Genomic DNA, 24,231 nt, shown 5'->3' on the forward strand with positions numbered 1-24,231 from the left:
CCTGCAGAGCCTTTTTAAAAATTTATCTATTTATTTATTTATTTATTTATTTATTTATTTATTTATTTATTTTTATTGGAGTTCAATTTGCCAACATATAGAATAACACCCAGTGCTCATCCTGTCAAGTGCCCCCCTCAGTGCCCGTCACCTAGTCACCCGAACCCCTTGCCCACCTCCCTTTCCACTACCCCTTGTTCATTTCCCAGAGTTAATGTCTCTCATGTTCTGTTACCCTCACTGATATTTTCACTCCTTTCCCCTTTATTCCCTTTCACTATTTTTATATCCCCCAAATGAATGAGACCATATAATGTTTGTCTTTCTCTGATTGACTTATTTCACCCAAGATAATACCCCCCAGTTCCATCCATGTCAAAGCAAATGGTGGGTATTTATTGTTTCTAATGGCTGAGTAATATTCCATTGTATACATAGACCACATCTTTATCCATTCATCTTTCGATGGACACCGAGGCTCCTTCCACAGTTTTCCTATTGTGGACATTGCTGCTATAAACATTGGGGTGCAGGTGTTCTGGCGTTTCACTGCACCTGTATCTTTGGGGTAAATCCCCAGCAGTGCAAATGCTGGGTTGTAGGGAAGTTCTATTTTTAATTCTTTGAGGACCCCCCACAGAGTTTTCCAGAGTGGCTGTACCACATTCCCACCAACAGTGCAAGAGGGTTCCCCCTTCTCCACACCCTCTCCAACATTTGTTGTTTCCCGTCTTGTTAATTTCCCCCACTCTCACTGGTGTGAGGTGGGATCTCAATGTGGTTTTGGTTTGTATTTCCCTGATGGCAAGTGATACGGAGCATTTTCTCATGTGCTTTTTGGCCATGTCTATGTCTTCCTTGGTGAAATTTCTGTTCATGTCTTTTGCCCATTTCATGATTCGATTGTTTGTTTCTTTGGTGTTGAGTTTAATAAGTTCTTTATAGATCTTGGATACTAGCCCTTTATCTGATATGTCATTTGCAATATCTTCTCCCATTCTGTAGGTTGTCTTTTAGTTTTGTGGACTGTTTCTTTTGCTGCACAGAAGCTTTTTATCTTGATGAAGTCCCAATGACTCATTTTTGCTTTTGTTTCCCTTGTCTTTATGGATGTATCTTGCAAGAAGTAGCTGTGGCCAAGTTCAAAAAGGGTGTTTCCTGTGTTCTCCTCTAGGATTCTGATGGATTCTTGTCTCACATTTAGATCTGTCAACCATTTTGAGTTTTTCTTTGTGTATGACGTAAGAGAATGATCTAGTTTCATTCTTCTGCATGTGGCAGTCTAATTTTCCCACACCATTTATTGAGCCTGCAGGGCCTTTTAATGATACACTGCAGTGACCTCAGGAAAAAGATGGAGAAAAGCCACTTTTCCTCACTTTGGAGGAACAAAAGAAGAGGCTCTTGCTAAATGATGCCCAGGTTGACTGAGGACATGTACATACATTTTATAGCAGCTTAATTTATTTTCTATTATAAAAGTGAGTTATATCTTCTTTGTTTTTCTGATTCAATGGAAGAAGAACTGTTAGACACAAAGTGAAAAGTCCATGAAAATGACTCTGCTGGGGGAAACTCCCTGCAGCAACCCTTCCAGAGGTTTATGTGGGATGATGTAAGAAGAACAACAAATGCATAAATTTCCTCCTGAAATGGATTTGAAACTGGGTTCAGAGAGGCCAGGATGAGATTTAATTCCCAAAGGCTTTAGTGGGAAGTTCATGCTGGTCCAAATAATAATAATAATAATAATAATAATAATAATAATAATAATCAACAACAACAAATAGATAGCAAAAGGTGCCTTTCATGAAAAATAGATGAGTGATCTATGGACTCAGTATCTCAAGGCAGGGTAACCATATGATTCAGGTTGGTCATTTCTACTCTGTTAGGAAAAAAGGGAAAGAAAAGAAAAAGAGAAAAGAAAGAGAGCAAAATTCTTACATAATATTCATTTTGTGCTAAAATTTGGAGAGAAAATCTTTAAAGTTATCTGTTCATCCCAATGATGGATATAATTTTGTATTTAGACATGTTGACAACAAAAATATATGTGTATTTTGGAGTATTAGGGCTTTGCAATGACAGATAGTAGGTCTTAAAAGCACTAAAAATATATTTTTTATTTTACATGTTATCAAAATGATACCTAATGTTCTTGAGAAGGAAGAACATATTCTTTGAAAAAATTCTTAATTTTCGTATAACATTAAAAAACCTCAAGATTCCTTAATAAAAGACAATAAAATTACTGGGTCCTACTTGGATTGGCTTATGAAGACCTTAGTGGCTGTTCTTGCTTGAAAGGCATCCTCAGGGGATCCCTGAGTGGCTCAGTGGTTTAGCGCGTGCCTTTGGCCCCGGGGCACGATCCTGGAGTCCCAGGATTGAGTCCCACGTCAGGCTCCTGGCATGGAGCCTGCTTCTCCCTCCTCCTGTGTCTCTCTGCCTCTCTCTCTCTCTCTCATAAATAAATAAATAAATAAATAAATAAATAAACAAACAAACAAACAAAGTCTTTTTAAAAAATGAAAAAAAAGAAAGGCATCCTCAGAATGGATTTAAGTAGAATTTCTTGGTTGCAGAGTTCACTAGTTAGCTCTCTTCAACTGAGAAAAGATTTTAGGTCAAACCATTGGCATTTACAGTAAAGGCAAAGAAATTAAGCTTCTCTCTACTAGACATGTTACAAACATGTTTTGAAAATATTTGAGTAGTTATGAAAAGCAAATTTCATTTAGTGAATGAAATATCAAATATAATATTAAAAGCAAATATCATGTAGTGTTGCATGTCTGTGATTTATTAAAGCAATGGTAGCAACGGAAGATTAAGACCTCACTTTGATATTTTATGCATAGGTATCTGTATGTGTGTATACATATATCCATATATGTACATATATGTGTGCTTATATAATATATATACTTAATGTATATATATTTATATATAGGTATATACATATGTATATCCATATCTCCACATCTATATATATATTTCCATTTATATATATGTCTTGTTTGCCTCTACCCTGTGGTGTGAGGGGGTAGAAGTGTTTAATGATGCCTACTGATATGAAATTTAATTGCTCTCCAATTCCTCCACTTATTGGGATTTGTGGGATAGAAGAAGGAAACCTTGAACACTCCAGTGTCTAGATTCTTCTCAGCTGCTTAAAGGATGAGTGCCTGAGTTGGGTGAATGTTGGTCCAGAACAGTACCTCAGTAACATTGGCATATGTGAGTTGAGGCTTGTTTGATATAAGGTGTCTCAAGGGTGTGGTCCTAGGATGCCAGGTGGGATCCAGGGGTCTATCACATTGTCAAAAGGAAGTTTGGCAAGTTCACAGAATAAGCAATATGATTATGGTTCATACACAGTTCACAAGTTTGAAATGTTAAATTAGTTTTAATTTTCACATAAATGCTTTAAGCACTTAATGTTTTTCTCAGTTTTTCATGTGCTTAAGGAACTGGATTGATCAGGTGCAGTGCCTGTGTGACTCAGTCAGGTAAGCATCTGCCTTCAGCTCAGGTCATGCATGATTCCAGGGGCTGGCATAGAGCCCCACATCAAGCTCCTGGTTCAGCTGGAAGTCTGCTTCTCCCCTCTCTCTCTACCCCTCCTCCCTGCCCGTGCTCTCTCTCTCTCACTCAAATAAATAAATAAAATCTTTAAAAAAATAGTTTGACTAGTTCATCTTGACTAATATTATATTCATGGTTTGTCTTGGTGGTGGTATTTTTAATAGTCACACAATAAAATCAGTTGCTTGTGTTTTGTTTGCTTGTTAAATTGTCTTTTATTCTTGCTGGTGTATTCTGTTATATTCCAGTTGATGAAAATGGATGAATGACTTAGAAATACTTCATTAAAGATAAAAATGCTATTAAAAACATAAGATTGTTTTCAGATAAAATCATGATATAAATAGTAAATAGGTTCAGTGTGGGTACAGGATGTGAATCTATAATGGACTGGCAATTTCACGTGTGTAGCTAAAAATGAACAATGTAAATGGGAAATACAATTGTTAATATCAAAAATCAAAACCTTATTGGACTAGTAAGGCTTCCATCTCCAAAAATAAAACTTTTGAAAATATGTTATGAAGCCATCTATGTTTTCATGTCATTTTTAAATAAAGAAACTTGTACTTTTTTCCCAAATCAAATGCAAACTAATGGATCAGGACAAAATGGAAAATTTTATCTCTATAATGCACAGAAAGGAGGCTGAGTAAACCATTACCAAAACAAGCCATTACCAAAATTTCTTTATCCACTGATACTGTTGGATATTTCTTACAGTAGCTGGTTGCTATGATTAGTGAAATTCCAATTTGACTCAAAAGCATCTCGTCAAAGGAGTCCCTCTAGCTCCACCTTCAGGATGATTGTTTCTCCCCCTGAGTAGTTTCAGACACCTGGCATACTTCCATGTGCACATATTGCTTGATCATGTACCTCTGAGTATCACAAAATCATCATATTACAGGGACCAGTTGGGTATCCTTGATAAATTTGTTTGAATCGGCTCAGTACTTCCTGAGAAGTTATGCTAGTTGGTTTTCTTCCAAGTGAGTACAAATTATCCTTTGTAATCAGAACTATGTTAAAAAAAATCACCTGTTTTTTTTTTCAAGTTGATTTTATAAACATCAGCTAGGATTAAGCTGATCAGTGTTTTAGCTGTTCTTGTATATTTGATTCAAGGCAAAAGCCAATTTTCTTCATTTAGCTATGTCTATTTATTTTAGGATATTATTTGAACTCGAACATTCTGGTGTATTTTATTGTTCCTTGTGCTCTGCACTATTATATTTACTTTCTAACTATTGTGAATGTGATAACCAGTGATCCAATTTACAGTTGGATGAAACCAGACATATTAGGACTTTCTACAACATCTGGCTCCTTAAATCCCTGCCCTTCTTTCTCCTTAGTCCTTTCTCTCCTGTGCAGAATATGGGTTTGTGTGTTTTCTTTTTTCCAGTTGTCCTCAAAGGATCTCATTTGCCCTGAGTTTTGGTGCCAAGCTACTGTCCTTTGATTGCCGTTTGTAGTCTGTCTTCACCTTGTACCCAACTCACAAGTTCTTGGCACCTCCTCACTTTCTTTAAAAAAGAAAAAAAAAATTCAGCCATGCCAAATATATTACAAATAGGACATTTCCTGAATCTTCCAAAAGGAAAATGTAGAAGGGTTTACATTTTCTTCTACCCACCCACTGGCAGTTTGCTCCAGACTTCTGCACCCCAGGGGATCATGAAGTCCCCTCTGGCATAGCCTTAGCTCCCTCCCTGTGCCCCACGGAGTCTACACCTGGCTTCTATTATGCTCCTTCTTGTGCGGTTTTTGCTAACACTCCAAACACTTATTAAAGTGAGTCTTTCCAACAAATGCAATTCTCTAGTGAGAGGAGGTCTGATTAGGGGGGAAAAAAAAGTCCCCTGTTATTATAGCAGGAAAGCAGGCAAGCGGAGAGGAGGGTGTATTTAATACAAAACAGTTTCCTTGAGCTTAGTAGGAAAACCATTTCTACCAGTAATTTATGGATCTGGAGCTCCTCTGGCTTTTAGGGTCTAACTAATTGTGTAAACTTCATTTGTTTCATTTGAAACTTGGCTGTCATTTCCTGTCAGGAGGCAAACAAGAGATACACTGACTATACGTTCATCTCCTGATCACCTGTCAGCCTCACAGGAACAAGCATCTTGCAATTTGTCCCTGCCCAGGCACTTCATCTTCAAACAGAAACTGCATCTTAATTATAGGCTTTAATGGGCTGTTTCACTCTGGGATCAATATGTCTGACAAAAACCAAGCTCCGCTAAAAGCTCATTAATTCACATCCGACTAATTCAGGATTTGTGATGATTTTGGCAGGGACCACGCTGAAGTTTACCTCTTGTACTGCTGCTTACAAAGGTTTAGCTTGGCCAATTAATTGGGAAGCACAGAGTTGCCAGGGAAGTATTTACAGAGTATCTGTATGCATGGAGATAACGGGCTGATTGTAGCTTCTACACTGTCCAGGTACTACTAGGCTACCCCAGTCAACCACTGCTTTGTATTAGCATCATGGACTTGGAAATTGCAAAGAGCACTGCCTCAAGAAGTGCCTCCAGATCCACCAATGTTATTGCGTTGTGGTTGATGCGTTTGGTATATTACATCACGTCACTCACCCCACCTCTGATTTCAAGGCCCGGCTGCAGTGGACATTTATTTCCACATGAGGTCAAATTCATCTCTGCAGGCAGAGTCCAGTTTCCTGCATGGGATGTGCAAGTCTCATTGCCTTTTTGCTCTGAATCTACAGGAAGAAGAGGCCAGAAGTGTAAGGGGTTAATGCCAGCACAGGATAATGATCCTCCAGTGGGAGGCAGAGGATACACTGCTGGACACTTTGAGAGGCATTCCTAAGCTTCTCAGAAGTCCCAGCAGAAGTGAGCCCCTATGGCTGAAAGCTGTGACCTTGATCCTGTGCATTTGTATTGGCTTCTGCTGCTTTCCTGTCTTACTCTCCCTGCTTCATGGCATCACTTCCCAAATAAACTACCTACCTCCACACTGCTTTTGGGGAAACCCAAACTAAGATAGCCATTCCTACAAAATTATATATGAAAGTATGCATGTATTTGAAATGTTTGCTCATTCCTTAATCCACTCATTCCTTGGTACGTGCATGTCTTGTGCTTTCTGGATCTGGGGTAGTCCTTTGGCAATGGCATTGAGTAGGCAATGTCTATCTTCTTTTCTCTTGTTTGTACTTACAAAACTCTTTTCCTTCTCCCTGATGTCCTTTCCTTAGGTTATCATAGTCTCTTCTGCAGCCATCTATCCAGTTCCCATCTACCCCTGGTGCCATTCCATTGCATCCTTTTCCTCAAAATCAGCATAAATTATCCCCAGTTGTACTTTATCTTCTGCTCAGTGTTCTGTTGCTTAGTAACATAACTCTAATATAGTAGATAAATCCATGCCAGAAGAGCTCATGTGTTTTTATATTACTCTGAGAAGGTAATATGTGGTTTAACCAGGACCTTCTGAGTAGTTGGGGCCTTTTCACTATCATTCAAGCCATGCCTATATTTAAGCACATGTAGGTGTGCCAAATGCTATTGTCTTCTTGAACTTCAATTGTTGTCCTCTGAATTCTGTGGATCTTCCTTCTTCATCTTTTTGGTCTTCATCTCTTCTTTCCATTACCAAACTCCTTGTTACTCATAGTGTGATCCAGTGACCAGTAACATCTGTTTTGCTTGAAAGTCTTTTAATGTAGACTCTCAGACGCCCATGCCACCTACTGAATCACAGAACCTGCATTTTTACAAGACCTCTTGGGGGTTTCAGAGGCACATTAAAGTTTGAGAAATATGGCTACTGATGGTGGCTTCCTAGGCTTCTAGACCTGGTTCTTTTCTTAATCTTCCACACTTTCCCAGGCAATGTCTTTGCCTTCATGGCACCACCTACAGTCCATAAACTAACTACAACAACGTAATCAGTTGTTGGTAATCAACTCATATTTCCATTCCAAACTCCTGCTCATTTGTGCAACTGTTCAATTGCCCACTGGATGTCTACATCTGGGTATCTCACAGGGGAGCCCATGTCAAGATATGGAATAATGGTCGCTCCAGTGAAGCTGTTGCTGATGGGTTAGCGCAGATATCAATATCAATTGGTAACCAGGTGGTTACTTGTTTCTGTAGTAAAAGCAATTTAAGAAACAAAAAACCAAAACAAATCCAATCAGTTTTGTCCTTTCTTGAATTTGGGGTCTAGGAATATTTTACTCTTCAAAATTAATGACTTTTGAAACTTTTAATTCCACCCCCTCCCCCCAAAATAAACAGCATTGTAGGGGCTATGGCAATACTCCTCCAGATTCCTTCTTCAGAATCAGAACAGTTCTCCTGCTCCTGGACATATCTGTGGCTGTATCCCTTCCTGGAAATTGTCTTAGGTGGTAGGAAACCCATTTAATCAAAGGCACACCCTGCTGAGGGAATGGTCTGTGGCTGATGATGGGTCAGTATACAGATATAGAGGTCTAGTCTCCTTGTCTCAGTTTGAAAAACTCAGAAGGGCTTATTCTAGCTTCAGAGCCCTTGTAGGATCAGTTGAGGCCTCAGTTGTAACCACACCATGGGTTAGGCTCCACCTTTACCTAGTATTCTTGTCTTCACTTTCCCACAGATACCTCCTGAAAGGACTTCCCAATATAGTTTCAGCATGAAATACTCCATTCCATAGTCTATTTGCAGAGAAACCAACCTAAGATACTACTGTTCCTTCATTATTTCCTGTCTTACTGAATGCACCAATATTCATCTTGCTGCCTGAGCTAGAAAATTAGGGAAAGTTTTTGACTCTTCCACAAAAAGAGGTTAGTGTTGCATTGATCTCTCCTTTCTATCCTTCTGCCCATTGCCCCAGTTGAGCTGTCTCTTTCCTATAAAATTACAACAGCTTCATAACTTGCTTCCTCACTATAACTGTCATAGTATTTTTAGAATTAAGCAAATAATATCATCTATAATTTTTCTTCTTTCTATAAAGAAGAAGAATTCCCTCAGCATATAATCCAGACTTCTTAAGACACCATATAACACCTATTTGTTTCAGTCAGCACCAGGTGTACCTATCTCAGAGGAATCATTTCATTATGTTGCCACAGGTTAATGATTTTCTCCATATGTAAAAGTGGCTTTTCTGATGCTGAGAATGTGTTTCTGAATCTCAGTATTCCTAGAGCCTTGTTCAAAGTGTAGCATCTAGTAGGAATGTGAATGAAAGTTTCCTGTAGGCATCTACTCTGTTCCCCTGTGCAGGTTATTCCTCCAATCTCATTCATTCTAAATTCAGGAAATGAAATGATTCCACTGTTTGCTTATGTATTTAACCTGTCACTTACCTTTACTTCTTAAGAACAACCATTTAAACTTGAGGGCATGATGATCCATTAGGAATTTGCTGGGGTGGCTGGGCAGCCAGGATTTACAGCACTCTGTCGATGTGATTCTTTTTATGCATCCTGTAAATTTTAGTTATAGCTATACTTGTCTGTGGCCAGCGTGGACAAGGCTGGCTCCTTTTTGTAATTTCATAATCACAATAAGATCATAAATCTCAAGCTGCCTTTTCTGTCCTTTTTTTTTTTTTTGGTAGCCTATTGCCTGAAGCAAGACAATGGACTTTCAAAGGAAAATGTCAGCATTAACAGACCACCATTCTCAGTGAGCCAGGCCGTACTGTCTCAAGGTTATATGAAGTTCATCCACATCTCTTGACCAAAGGCTCTGTTTTTAAAAATTGTGAGGATTTTCTCTGTGACCAAGTCATCACATCTTTTCAGAGCTGAAGGACAAGTGTGCAGATATGAATATCCAGATGTTAGTGTCATCTTTACGCCTCACCCAGATGATCATTAGACTTCAGGAGAACAGTACAAATAGTTTGACATTATGGAAATTTACTCAGCCTTCCAGGACGTAGTAACTACCTTTTATGTCACTATTATGTTAAGTCTGTGCAAATGATGCGGTCTGTGTTGTCCAAAAAAAATTATTCTTGAAGATTGAGATTAAAATAAATAAATATTGTATCTTAGAACAGATAGATTTACAGGAAAATAATTGGAACAAAAAATGCAGAGTTTCCAATCCTCTACATTCAGTTTTCTTCATTAATACCTAATATTAGTATATTTGTTGCAAATAAATAACCAATATTGATACATAATTACTAACATCCAATAATGTATTGTTTTCTTAGTTTTTTTTTTTTTTAATGTAATATTCTTTACGTGTTCCAGGATCCTCTTCAGGATACCAATTTATTTGTTTTTTCATTTGTTTTTTATTGAAGTTCGATTTGCCCACATATAGTAAACACCCAGTGCTCATCCCATCAAGTGCCCTCCTTGGTGCCCATCACCCAGTTACCCCAACCACCTACCCACCTCCCCTTCCACAACCTTTTGTTCATTTCCTAGAGTTAGGAGTCTCTCATGGTTTGTCTCCCTCCAATTTTTCCCACTCAGTTCCCCTCCTTTCCCTTTTAATCCCTTTTACTATTTCTTATATTCCCTGTATGAGCAAAACCATATGATGACTGTCCTCCGATTGACTTACTTCACTCAGCATAATACCCTCCAGTTCCATCCACACTGAAGCAAATGGGAGGTATTCGTCCTTTCTAATGGCTAATATTCCATTGTATATACACCACGTCTTCTTTATCCATTCATCTGTCAAAGGACATCGTGGCTCCTTCCACAGTTCAGCTATTTTGGACATTGCTGCTATGAACAGTGGGGTGCAGGTGTCCCAGCATTTCACTACATCAGTATCATTGGGGTAAATCCCCAGAAGTGCCATTGTTGGGTCATAGGGTAGCTCTATTTTTAACTTGTAGAGGACCCTCCATACTGTTTTCCAGAGTGGCTGCACCAGTTCACATTCCCACCAACACTGCAAGAGGGTTCCCCCTTCTCCCCATCCTCTCCAACATTTGTTGTTTCCCATCTTATTAATTTCCCTCATTCTCACTGGTGTGAGGTGGTATCTCATTGTGGTTTTGGTTTGTATTTCCCTGATGGCAAGTGATGCGGAGCATTTTCTCATGTGCTTGTTAGCCATGTCTATGTCTTCCTCTGTGAAATTTCTGTTCATGTCTTTTGCCCATTTCATGATTGGATTGTTTGTTTCTTTGCTGTTGAGTTTAATAAGTTCTTTATAGATCTTGGAAACTATCCCTTTATCTGATATGTCATTTGCAAATATCTTCTCCCATTCTGTAGGTTGTCTTTTAGTTTTGTTGACTGTTTCTTTTGCTGTGCAGAAGCTTTTTATCTTGATGAAGTCCCAATGATTCATTTTTGCTTTTGTTTCCCTTGCCTTTATGGATGTATCTTGCAAGAAGTTGCTGTGGCCAAGTTCAAAAAGGGTGTCGCCTGTGTTCTCCTCCAGGATTCTGATGGATTCTTGTCTCACATTTAGATCTTTCTTCATCCATTTTGAGTGTGTCTTTGTGTATGATGTAAGAGAATGGTCTAGTTTCATTCTTCTGCATGTGGCTGTCCAATGTTCCCAGCACCATTTATTGAAGATACAGTCTTTTTTCCAGTGGATAGTCTTTCCTGCTTTGTCAAATATTAGTTGACCATAGAGTTGAGGGCCCATCTGGGTTCTCTACTCTGTTCCATTGATCTATGTGTCTGTTTTTGTGCCAGTACCAATTCTCTTGATGATCCCAGCTTTGTAATACAGCTTGAAATCCAGCACTGTGATGCCTCTGGCATTGGTTTTCTTTTCAATATTCCCCTGGCTATTCAGGGTCTTTTCTGATTCCACACAAATCTTAAGAATATTTGTTCCAACTCTCTGAAGAAAATCCATGGTATTTTGATAGGGATTGCATTGAATGTGTAAATTGCCCTGGGTAGCAATGACATTTTCACAATATGAATTCTTCCAATCCATGAACATGGAATGTTTTTCCCATCTCTTTGTGTCTTCCTCAATTTCTTTCAGAAGTGTTCTGTTGTTTTTAGGTATAGATCCTTTACCTCTTTGGTTGGGTTTATTCCTAGGTATCTTATGCTTTTGGGTGCAATTATAAATGGGATTGACTCCTTAATTTCTCTGTCTTCAGTTTCATTGTTAGTGTATAGAAATGCCACTGATTTCTGGGCATTGGTTTTGTATCCTGCCACATTGTCAAATTGCTGTATGAGTTCTAGCAATCTTGGGGTGGAGTCTTTTGGGTTTTCTATATACAGTATCATGTCATCTGAGAAGAGGAAGAATTTGACTTCTTCTTTATCAATTTGATTACCTTTTATTTATTATTTTTATCTTATTGCTGAGGCTAGGACTTCTGGTACTATGTTGAATAGCAGTGGTGAGAGTGGACATCCCTGTAATGTTCCTGATCTTAAGGGAAAGACTCTAAGTTTTTCCCCGTTGAGAATGATATTCGCTATGGGCTTTTCATAGATGGCTTTTAAGATATTGAGGAATGTTAGTTTATCCCTGTACTTTGAATAGTTTTGATCAGGAATGGATGCTGTATTTTGTCGAATGCTTTCTCTTCATCTATTGAGAGGATCATATGGTTCTTGTTTTTTTCTCTTGTTGATGTGATCTATCACATTGATTGTTTTATGAGTGTTGAACCAACCTTGCAACCTGGGGATAAATCCCACTTGGTCATGGTGAATAATCTTTTTCATGTACTGTTGGGTCCTACTGTCTAGTATCTTGTTGAGAATTTTTGCATCTGTGTTCATCAGGGATGTTGGTCTATCATGCCCCTTTCCGGTGGGGTCCTTGTCTGGTTTTGGAATCAAGGTAATGTTGGCCTCATAAAATGAGTTTGAAAGCTCCTTTCTATCCTTCAAAACAGCTTTAGTATAATAGGTCTTATGTCTTCTTTAAACGTTTGATAGAATTCGCCTGGGAAGCCATCTGGCCCAGGACTTTTGTGTCTTGGGAGGTTTTTGATGACTGCTTCAATTTCCTCCCTGGTTATTGGCGTGTTCAGGTTTTCTATTTCTTCCTGTTCCAGTTTTGGTAATTTGTGGTTTTCCAGAAAGGCATCCATTTCTTCTAGATTGCCTAATTTGTTGGCATATAGCTGCTTATAATATGTTTTTAAAATTGTATTTCCTTGGTATTGGTTGTGATCTCTCCTCTTTAATTCATAATTTTATTAATTTGAGTCTTTTTTTTCTTTTTAATAAGGCTGGCTAGTGGTTCATCTATCTTATTAATTCTTTTTTAAAAAAAGATTTATTTATTTATTTATTTATTTATTTATTTATTTATTTATTTTAGACAGAGAGAGAGAGAGAAGAGAGAAGAGAGAGAGGCAGAGACACAGGAGGAGGGAGAAGCAGGCTCCATGTTGGGAGCCCAACGCGAGACTCGATCCCGGGACACCAGGATCGTGTCCTGGGCCAAAGGCAGGTGCTAAACTGCTGAACCACCCAGGGTTCCCTATCTTATTAATTCTTTCAAAGAAGCAACTCTTGGTTTTGTTGATTGGTTCTACAGTTCTTCTAGTCTCTATTTCATTGAGTTCTCTAAACTTTATTATCTCTCTTCTTCTGCTGATGTAGGTTTTACTTGCAGTTCTTTCTCCAGTTCCTTTAGGTGCAAGGTTACCTTCTGTATTTGAGTTTTTTTCCATTTTTTTGAGGGAGGCTTGTATTGTGATGTATGTCCCTCTCAGGACTGCTTTTGCTCTACCCCAAATATTTTGAATGGTCGTATCTTCATTTTCATTAGTTTCCATGAATCTTTTTAATTCTTCTCTAATTTCCTGGTTGACCCTTTCATCTTTTAGTAGGATGCTCTTTAACCTCCACGTGTTTGAGTTTCTTCCAAATTTCTTCTTGTGATTGAGTTCTAGTTTCAAAGCATTATGGTCTGAAAATATGCAGAAGACAATCCCAATCTTTTGGTATCGGTTAAGACCTGATTTGTGACCCAGTATGTGGTCTATTCTGGAGAAAGTTCCATGTACACTTGAGAAGAATGTGTATTCAGTTGCGTTTGGATGTAAAGTTCTGTAAATATCTGTGAAATCCACCTGGTCCAGTGTATCATTTAAAACTCTTGTTTCTTTGGAGATGTTGTGCTTAGAATATCTGTCAATTACAGAAAGCACCATGTTGAAGTCTCCCAGTATAAGCGTATTATTATCTAAGTATGTCTTAACTTTGGTTATTAATTAGTTGATATACTTGGCAGCTCCCACATTAGGGGCATAAATATTCATGATTGTTAGGTCCTCTTGTTGGATAGATCCTTTATGATACAGTGTCATATAGGACACATATAGTGTCCCTCTTCATCTCTTACTACAGTCTTTGGGATAAACTTTAATTTATCTGATATGAGGATTGCTACCCCTGCTTTCTTTTGAGGACCATTTGAATGGTAAATGGTTCTCCAATATTTTATTTTCAGTCTGGAGGTGTCCTTAGGTCTAAAATGAGTCTCTTGTAGACAGCAAATAGATGGGTCTTGCTTTTTTATCCAGTCAGAAACCCTGTGTCTTTTGATGGGATCATTTAGCCCATTCACGTTCAGAGGTACTATTGAAAGATATGAATTTAGTGTCATCATAATACCTATTCAGTCCCTGTTTTTGTGGATTATTTCTTTGGGCTTCCTCTTTCTTTTACAGAGTCCCCCTTAATATTTCTTGCAGAGTCAGTTTGGTAGCCACATATTCTTTCAGTTTCTGCCTATCTTGGAAGCTCTTTTTCTCTCCTTCTATTCTGAATGAGAGCCTTGCTGGATAAATAATGTTGGCTGCATATTCTTCTCATTTAGGACCCTGAATATATCCTTCTAATCCTTTCTGGCCTGCCAGGTCTCTGTGAAGAGGTCTGCTGTTAACCTAATACTTCTCCCCATATAAGTTAGGGATCTCTTGTCTCTTGCTGCTTTAAGGATCTTCTCTTTATGTTTGGAATTTGCAAGTTTCACTATTAAATGTTGGGGTGTTTAATGGTTTTTTATTGATTTTAGGGGAGGATCTCTCTAGCTCCAGGATCTGAATGCCTGTTTCTGTCCCCCAAGTTAGGGAAGTTCTCAGCTATGATTTGTTCGAATACACTTTCTGTTCCTCTGTCCTTTTCGGTGCCCTCGGGAACCCCAATTAAACATAGATTTTTCCTTCTGAGGCTGTCATTTATTTCCCTTAACCTTTCCTCGGGATTTTTAAATTGTTTTTCTCTTTTTTCCTCAGCTTCCTTCCTTGCCATCAACTTGTCTTCTATGTCACTCACTCTTTCTTCTACCTCATTAACTCTCATTGTTAGGACCTCCAGTTTGGATTGCATTTCATTTAACTGATTTTTAATTTTGGCCTGATAGATCTAAATTTTGCAGTCATGAAGTCTCTTAAATCCTTTATGCTATTTTTCTAGAGCCACTAGTAGCTTTATAATTGTGCTTCTGAATTGGCTTTCTGACATCGAATTGTAATCCAAATTCTGTAACTCTGTGGGAGAGAGTACTATTTCTGATTCTTTCTTTTGTGGTGAGTTGTTCTTTCTAGTCATTTTGCTCAGTGCAGAGTGGCTAAAAAAAATTTTTACTGGAAAAAGGAAGGAAAAAACAAAAAAAAAGAGAAAAAAACAAAAAAACAACAAAAACAAAAAAAAAAAAACACAAGGAGGGGTATCCTCTGGTTCTATATACTGTAAATCCCTCGACTTCTCCTGGAGCTTTCCAGCGCTGCTTGGTTAAGAACTAGCTCTTCCCCTGTCCTTCCAGCTGGTCTTCTGGGGGAGGGGCTTGCTGTGCTGATTCTCAGGTGTGTGCACCTGGGGGAGCTGCCCCACCCCCTGCCAGGTTAATGGCTTAGTGGGAGCTGTTTATCCTGTGAGGCCCCTGTTCCCTGGTGGCCCGGACCCTTCCAGGCACAAGGTGACACCAGGCAGCACGAGACTGGCAGCAGCCAACCGTCCAGCCCTAGAGTCTGCTCCCGCAGTAACTACCGCAGGTCCCAGTCCACACTGGCCTACGTGTCCTGGGGGCAGGGGTGCTGACCTGCACAGCTCAGGGGCTCCGGGAGGCAGGAACGCCCTCCCTGTCCTGAGCCCTCCCAGCTTCCGCCTGTCCCTGGGGGAGTGCAGGATCCTGGGCTGTGTCCCCAGTTGCCTTGGGATCTGGGGCCTGCACCACTGGAATCGTGCTCCTGGGCTGCAGGCCCCTCTGCCTGGAGTCGCTGCCTGAGCTGCTCCCGAGGCCTCGCAGGGCAAGCCCTCCAGCCCTTTTCCACGCTCCACCCGTGGGGTGTGGCACACCCTCCCCCAAGGCGCACTTCCTCTGTTAGTGACTCCAGAAAACTGGAGGCTCCACTGCTCCTCCTGGGATCCTGCCCAAGTTCTCTGTCAGGGTCTTTCCATCTGGGAAGATTGTTAAAGTTCCTGCTTCTCCCCGACTGGGCTTTCCTGTCCTGGAGGCTCTCGCCTCCTGGCCTTAGCCCGGCTCCTCGCGGGGACCCCTCCCCCACTGGATTCTTTTTTATTTATTTATTTTCCATCTTCCTACCTTGTTAGAAGTGCGAATTCCTCTCTGCAGCATTCCAGCTGTTCTCTCTTTAAGTCTCAGGCCGAATTCGTAGGTTTTCAGGATGATTTGAAAGTTATCTAGTTGGTGGGGACAGGTGACTGGGGACCCTACTCTTCCGCCATCTTGCCCCGCCCCCCCTTACATATATAATCTTATTCCATATATTATATGTGTCTCTCTGTGTGTGTGGAATATATATATATATATATATATATATATATATATATATATATATGGCATTTAACAGGCCTTTCAAGTTTTTGTTGAAAACATTATACATCAGGTAGTTGGAACTGATGTAAATAGGCCTTTAGTGTGAGATATTTTTGTTTTGTTTTTGAAAGATTTTATTTATTATTTATTTATTTATTTATTTATTCATTTATTTATGAGATACACAGAGAGGCAGAGACATAGGCAGAGGGAGAAGCAGGCTCCCTGTGGGAAGCCCAATGTGGGACTCAATCCCAGGAACCCAGGGTCATGACCTGAGCCAAAGGCAGACACTCAACCACTGAGCCATCCAGGCACCCCATAGTGTGAGGTTTTATGTTGATCTGTCTAGGAGTTGTGTCGTGTTTAGTATTTGCTGTTGCTATATTGTTTTGATCTCCCCTAGTGACTTTGGCTTTTCATAAGTACTCCTCCTCTTTCAGCTCTTTCTGCTAAAACCCACTGTTATTATTTTAGAGCGCTATTGGTGTTGTGGTAAGGTGTGGTGGAATGGAAGTGTCCCATAACCTTATGATTAAATCTCAATCTTTCAGTGAATTCAATCTTCCTGTGTCCCTGGACTATGATCTTCTTAAGTATTTCTTAGCTTTTCTCCTTCCTTTTAGTTGGAACAGGAAGTCTCTTAGGAGCTGGAGTGTGGGAGGAACATTCTTTGCTTAGCTGGGATAAGGCTCTGGCAGTCTTTTTTCCTGCAGAGTCTGCCTTCTTATGGAGAATGGTCTGGGCATATTTCACAGATTGCTCGACTTCCATCTTCTGCACCAGAATCTAGAGGGGATCTTTCTTGATTCTGTACCCTGAGAACTTTGTGGGGCTCTAGAGGTAAAATGCATTAAAGTATAGGGTCTACCCTAAGATTGCAGCCCTGGAAACTCTGCATTCTCAAAGCAGTACACACTCAGCTTCCAGCAGTTCTTCCAAATGCCCATTTGAGTGTTTCCACTGTTGATGGCTCCAGCAGCTTCTGCTCCAGGTAAGTAGATATTGGCTGAGGTTCTCTAGATGCATCTGTCTCTCCAGATTTTGGTGTGGCACTGTGCACTATGAATGACTCAAATTATCAATAACTTCAAGGAAAGTTTTTGCTTTAGTTTATTCATCTTTTTATTATTATAAAGACAGGACTGATGATGTCTAAGCTCTTTACATATTAGAGATGAAACTAGAAGTCAAAATTGGGATTTTAAGCAGAGTATAGAGAGTCGACATGACCCCAAACAACTAGATATCACCTCCATGATTCTTAGTTATCTAGTCAGCCTCATATTAAACACTTGTGTATTGTCATATGCACAGCATCCCCCTATACACACACACAAAACATCACTTAACTCTATATGAAAGTCATTTGTTAAGTGAGTACTAGAGGCTTCAGAATTTTACAGTAGGTATATTTTCCTTTATTCATCTTGGGCACAAGTTTACTTTTGGTTATTTTTTTAATGATTAAACTGACATAAAATGTGCTCTCAAATGTGTTTATTAAATGAACAAAAGTCATTAGTAACTATATAATGATAAAATCCAATACAATGTGAAGGAGAAAACTGATTGTAAATGTAAATTGTTGATCAGTAACAAACAGAGGATTTTGAAAGTCAAAAATAAGATTGATCATTATTACTACTTTCCTGGAAATGTTGCCATACCAAAGAAAAGAAATACAGAATTACAGGGTTGGAAATAAGAGCTGAAATCACCATAATTTCCTTTCTCTGCGTTAAACAATATTGAGACTGGGATATTTTTCTCTATATATGTTAAACAGTATTGAAAACAAGCAAAATAGCTTAGCTACTTGCTCCAGAAAAATACTTCTTCCAGGAGAATAAGACCAGAAGCAGCTGAAGTTCCCTAAATGTCATCACTAATAACTTGCTTATCAACTCTTTCAAGAGCTTCCACAAGCTTTGTTCAGGAATTCAGTTATGCCATAAATTCTGCCCAATCTCAATCAGCCACCTATCTTCCAATCCACCTTAAAAATGACCACCCAGCCCTAAGATCCTATACATACCTTCCCTTTATTTCTCCCTATTTATATACTGTTAAGACGTGTGAGGGTACATATTCTACTTTCCTGCAATAAGTCCAGTAATCTAACCTTTGCTCAATCAACAGGTTTTTATAGTCATCTCTTAGGGAACTAATAGTTGATAAAAGGAGCTGAAAAGGAAAGTGAATGCACTACTTTGGGAAGCCTTTAATATAGTTTATATTGTTATATTGTAGAGTCTAATATAGCTCTTGCATTTCAAAAAATTATGCCTATACCTTCTCCAGTAATGGGAAATGTTAAAATTATTTTTCTTTATTTTCACCTTAGACAGATCTATCGGAAACTTCCCCTTTATTTTGGTGAAATTTCATCTCCTTTTTACATTAACTACTGGAAAGCTCATGACAGGCTTGTGAATGCGCCGTGATTTGTGATTTCTGTATGCACCTTCCAGAAACACAATTGCAATAATTCTTCACTTGAGAAACCTAAAGAAGAAGGGAACTTATGACTGTTGTAATATATTTCTAAATAGATGATTGCTCCTTAAAGACTTCAATTTGACAATAAAATGCTTTTAACAAAATCTAAGGAAATACTTAGTGATGGAATTTATTGTCAAAGATCTAAATTCTAGTGACAGCCATTCTAAAAAATCATTTGAGATCATTGTAAATTAAATAAGCAAACCATAGTCAAGGACTGGTAAAAGCTGCCCCATGTCTCCACTTACTTTTTCCCCTGTCATTTTTTTCCTAAATACACATGGTACAGAGAGCTTGGGAAATGATTTTCATGTCAGTGGATAATTATATATTCTTATGGAATGCTGAATAAATCATTTTCTTAACCTGGGTAAATTGTGTTATGCCATTGATCAATACTGTCTGCATTTCTTTTTTTTTTTTATCGTAGTACTGCAGAGGAGCAAAATTTGCCACCTTAAAATGTGTCTCTCTGTCATGTGGATTAGTTAAGGCTGATTATTGTTAAGAAACAGAAGGCTCTGGAACAGCCTTTCACCTCCCTAACTGCCTTAAAGAATTTAGATGGAGGACCTGTTCCAGGAAGGGAGCTATCACCATAGACAACTATAGCATAATATGAGCTAGGTGTGGTAGACAAGGAGAAACTTACCAAAGTCTGTTTTTTAAAATTCCCTTCTATGTCCCATTGTTTCTGTATGGCCAGAAAATATTTGTTTACCAGATATTTGCTTCTTTTTCTTTTCTTATGAATTGTTTTTCTTCTAAGTCCCAGATCCCCACCCCTTTCTCTTTAGCTCTAATGGTTTCTAAGCCTCAATTGCCTGCCTGTCTGTGGGCCTCACATTCTTACACATTCTTTGTACATACATAATTAAATTTGATTTTCTCCTGTTCATCTGTCTTATGTCAATTTAATTCTTAATACCAGCTAAAAGAATTGTAATGGGTAGAGGAAAATCCATCACCCCTCACCCCCAAAATAATACATACATAAAGTTTGTGTCTGCATTTCTAAGGTACAAATACTTTTTAAAAGGGCTTAGCACAAGATGTTTTGAGGTATTCTGGACTGGCTGATATCTAGCTGCTTGAGTCATTGTCAAGTAGCTGGTCAAAGTAAGCGTGATCAGAGTAGATTTCGGGAGGTGACAGGAAGGATCGCTGTGCACACACATACGGGAGTACGCCGAGTACACAGTCTGCCCACCTCCTTAATGCACATTGCCCCATCTGCTGTAGTCAAAATCTCATGGTATTCCTACTTTTGGGCTTGTGAGGCTGGGCAGTATTCATCTCAGAGGAATGAGAGAAGCACTGATCAAACTGTGCCCTGTGAAGAACTGGGCTTTCAAGGGCTGACCAGGAGTAAGAGTTTCAGAGACCATGACACTTACTTCAGCCAAAGAAATGCAGCAATTTTTTTAAATATAAAAAGAGTTATGCAGAAAATTTCATTTGAAAAATAAGTAAAAAATGCTTCTGAGGAAATGTTTAGAAACTACTGATCTGTTTTCATACACAGTAAATTACATCCAATTCAACTTAAGCCTTTTCTAACCCAAATTCCTGGACTTCCCAGAATCTACTTGCAGGCTCAGGTGGTGCACAGATCCTAGGCTGAGCACCTTGTCTTAGGACTATAGCTGGTTCTTTTATCTACTAAGAATTTCCTTCAATACACATTGCTTGCCTCATACCTCTATGTGTTGCCATGTTGCATGCTTTTGGGCTCCTTCTGCTGGACTTCATCTACCTGTTGAGTGACTCTCAGCCTGGCTCCAATGATGGCCTTCTCTCATCTCTGGAGTCAGATACCACATCCTCAGCAAGTTGTCCCTGACCTCTCTTTCTAAAATAGCAACTGCCCCTGTCCTGTCACTCTCTTTGCTTCTGTCCAGCTTTATTTGTCTTTGCAACTGCATAGAGTTATCTAAAATGTATGTTAAATAATGCATCTGTTTGTTGAAGCACTCTTATACAGGTATCTAAACTCCATGAATACAAGGAACTTACCTGTTTAGCATTCTGCTGTATCATCAGTACCAAGGAACTCAGTAAATATTAGTTTTCTATAAAAAGACCTGTGATTCTACCCTACAACTTCCTAGGTACCTATGCATTTCTTCTATCATCAGCTGCAGTTATAATTGTTCAGATTCCATGTCATGCCAGATCCTTCTTGTATAGGTCTTATTACAAAGTAATAGGCAGATCATCCATCTTCTGTGTGAGAAATGATGTTCTGACTTTTACTCCTACCTTGTTTTTTGTCCATGGATGGCAGAGCTTTGTCCAATAAGTAGACTCCTATTCATCTATGTGATGGAAATAATAGCAATTACAATGACATTGTTTAAAGAATGTCTGGGTCTGCCTATAGGCTCAGCCTCCTATAACTACCCACTAAGGAAATAAAAACCAAAAACTTCCATAAAACCCTAATAAATCTTGGGACCCCACATGCCCAAAAGTACTTCAATCACCAAAAGTATAGCATTATTCCCAAATTACCAAAAGTAATTTAAAAATATTTCTATTCCTCACTCAGGTGTTAAGTCAAATGTTACATCTTTAAGCCTGTATTTAAAAAAAAAAAAGAGAAACTTCCTGTCTCTTTTTTCTAGTTCTCAAATATTATATTGTTGTACCAGAATAGTCCTAATCTCTTCACCTACAAATCCATCACAAGACTGCTATAGATACTCAAACACATAGGCTTTCTCTTTTTTCCATTCCCTGTATCAACTGTCTCACCTCCCCAACAGAAATCGCAACCTGACTTATACTTTGTATCAGTTTGTATCAGTTATCTATCTATCTATCTATCTATCTATCTATCTATCTATCTATCTTATCTATCTATCTATCTATCTATCTATCTATCTATCTATCATCTACCTATCTTTATCACCTATGTATCTTTTTAATTATTTTTAATTTTTAAAAAAGATTTTATCTATTTATTCATGAGAGAAACAGAGAGGCAGAGACATAGGCAGAGGGAGAAGCAGGCTCCATGCAGGGAGCCTGATGTGGAACTCGATCCTGGGACCCTGGGATCACGCCCTGAGCCAAAGGCAGATGCTCAGCCACTGAGCCACCCAGGCATCCTTATCACCTATGTATCTATGTATCATCTATCTATCTCTATATGCATCTGTTTATCTACCTATCTCTTATAAACCACTACAGGACTAAGTAGCTCAAAACGATTCTTTTCATTTTTCAAAATATCTCTCCCAAGATATTTATTAACTATGAAGTTAATAAAATGGTAACTTTAAAATGGAGAAATTAGAAAGAAACCACTTTAATCTACTGGTCAAGGTGAACAGCACTTGTAATAAGCCAAATTAATAGGATGTACCCTCTGATAGGATGGACTGAGAAGGGTATCACTTCATTCCTAAAATGTGAAACCTCAGACAAACTCAAACTGAGGAATGTTTTGTTTTGCAAAATAACTGACCAATACTCTTCAAAAGTGTCAAAGTCATGAAAGACTAGCAAAGACTAAAGACCTATTGTAGATAAGGGGAGACTCTCAAGTCAAAAACTAGATGAAATGTGGAATCCTCCACTAGATCCTGGAACAGAAAAAAAAATAAACACTAGTGAGAAAAAAAGGGTGGATTTTGGATAAGGCCCTTACTTATTAATATTAATTTCCTGGTTCTGATCATTGCACTATGGTTGTATGGGGTAATTATATTAAGAGAAGCTCAGTAAGGGGTACATGAAAACTCACTATTTTAGCAATTTTGTATAAATGTACAATTAATTCAAATTAAAAAGTTAAAGAAATATACATAATAATATATTGCTTCTTCTATTTCTGTGGGTTCCCTAGTGATTCTTCTGTCTTACCTGGGCTCACATGGGCAATGGCATTTATCAGGTGAGTTGGCTAGGTGCTGGCTTATCTAGAACATGGAGCAATTTGGCATCTCTTTTCATGTGATCTTTCATTCTGGCCTTCTCACCATGATGGTCTCAGAGTGTTTTCAAGAGGGTGAAAACATAAGCATAGTTTCCAAATGCTTGAATTTGGCACCTCATTCTGTTGGTCTAAACAAGTCCCAAGACCAGATCAGATTCATGACTTCATGTTGAGAGGAGTAGTGGCAGAGTCACATCACAAAGCATTTTGGACATGGGAGGGCATAATTCATTGAGGACATTATTGTAAATATTTGTCATGAGCCACATTGGGCAGTGCCTGAATACTGCAAGGGACTGTGCACAGGCAGGACATCTCCATCCCTAGGACAGTCACAGCCATCTTCCTCAGTCCTTGGGGAACATGGGCCTTCTGTCACTCTGAGTCACTTTTTTTCTCATGCAAAAACTCTCCTGAAATAAAAAATAATCCCACTATTATACATCTCTCTGAGGAATATATTGCATATGTGTGTGTATGCAAGCATGTGTGGAGGTTGCTTTGTGTATTTAGGTTTGTTTCATTTATAGCAGCAAACTTGATTTTGTCATCCTTTGTAAATTTTATTCCCCAAACCTAAATTCTGTAATGATTACAACACAGATGGTATCCCTATGTGTGTAATGAGGAGGGCTGGGGGTCGGGGGCAGTGAGTGAGAACTTCACCGTTTCTTTATAGTATTCACTATAGATAATTCAGAAAGGGTATCATTGAATTTTCACCAAAACATTTATAAGTTTAAGTTGCCCTGACTCTTTTTTTTCTCCAGGATTTTGCTGTGTTCCAATAAAAAAAGTTTCACTTTAAGTGAAATCAAGTGAAAGATAAAATCAACTAGTAACTGAACAAGAAAACAGAAATCAATAGTTTTCTATAGTGCGAGGAAGAAATCAATAAAAATTGGAAGGAGAACTCATTATCTATGTTCAGGGTAATCAAAGTTGAGAAAAATTCTGCCATTGGTTAATTGACAAGGGCAAATAATTTGTGTCACAGAGAGGATTTTTATTTGTGATTTGATACCTAAAAGGGTATTACATTCAGAGCTTCCAATTATAGGACCTGATAGAAAGTTGAGTCAATACACATTTCATTTTAATTGAATTTGGTGTTCAAATAGAAAATACAAGTAATTCTATCAAAATACCTGAATTCTTGGTCTGTCTGAACCCAATTACAAGGCTACTATAGTTTTTCTATTTACCGGGAGTGTTGAAGTTAGTTAAAAACAAGCTATATTTGATATTTGTTCTTACTTCCATGTAAATGGAATAGCGGTTTCTACTTTGGTCTGTCTCCCCAAAAGTTAATCTGTCAGGAATTTCATATGCTGGTGCCCTGCCTCATCTGTCTTTCAGACAGTGATAAAAAGTAAGAGTCACAGACAGCCAGCAGGCTTGTGCTCTTAATTACTTTTGAAACATTGAAATCAAGATATTCTTTCCAAGGGGATCTCTCAT

The 24,231-nt window shown here is 38.6% G+C and overlaps 1 long non-coding RNA gene across 1 annotated transcript in view; it reads left to right on the forward strand.

The window, feature by feature from the left end:
* The first annotated feature begins 16,990 nt into the window (after positions 1-16,990).
* The window catches only part of LOC140595398 (uncharacterized), a 225,843-nt gene continuing 218,602 nt past the window's right edge, over positions 16,991-24,231 (forward strand). The window contains exon 1 of the long non-coding RNA XR_011996968.1: positions 16,991-17,316. This is a non-coding gene — a long non-coding RNA (uncharacterized lncRNA). The remainder of the gene's footprint in view (positions 17,317-24,231) is intronic.

Source organism: Vulpes vulpes, chromosome 14 (assembly GCF_048418805.1).
Source record: "Vulpes vulpes isolate BD-2025 chromosome 14, VulVul3, whole genome shotgun sequence".
Taxonomy (NCBI): Eukaryota; Metazoa; Chordata; class Mammalia; order Carnivora; family Canidae; genus Vulpes; species Vulpes vulpes.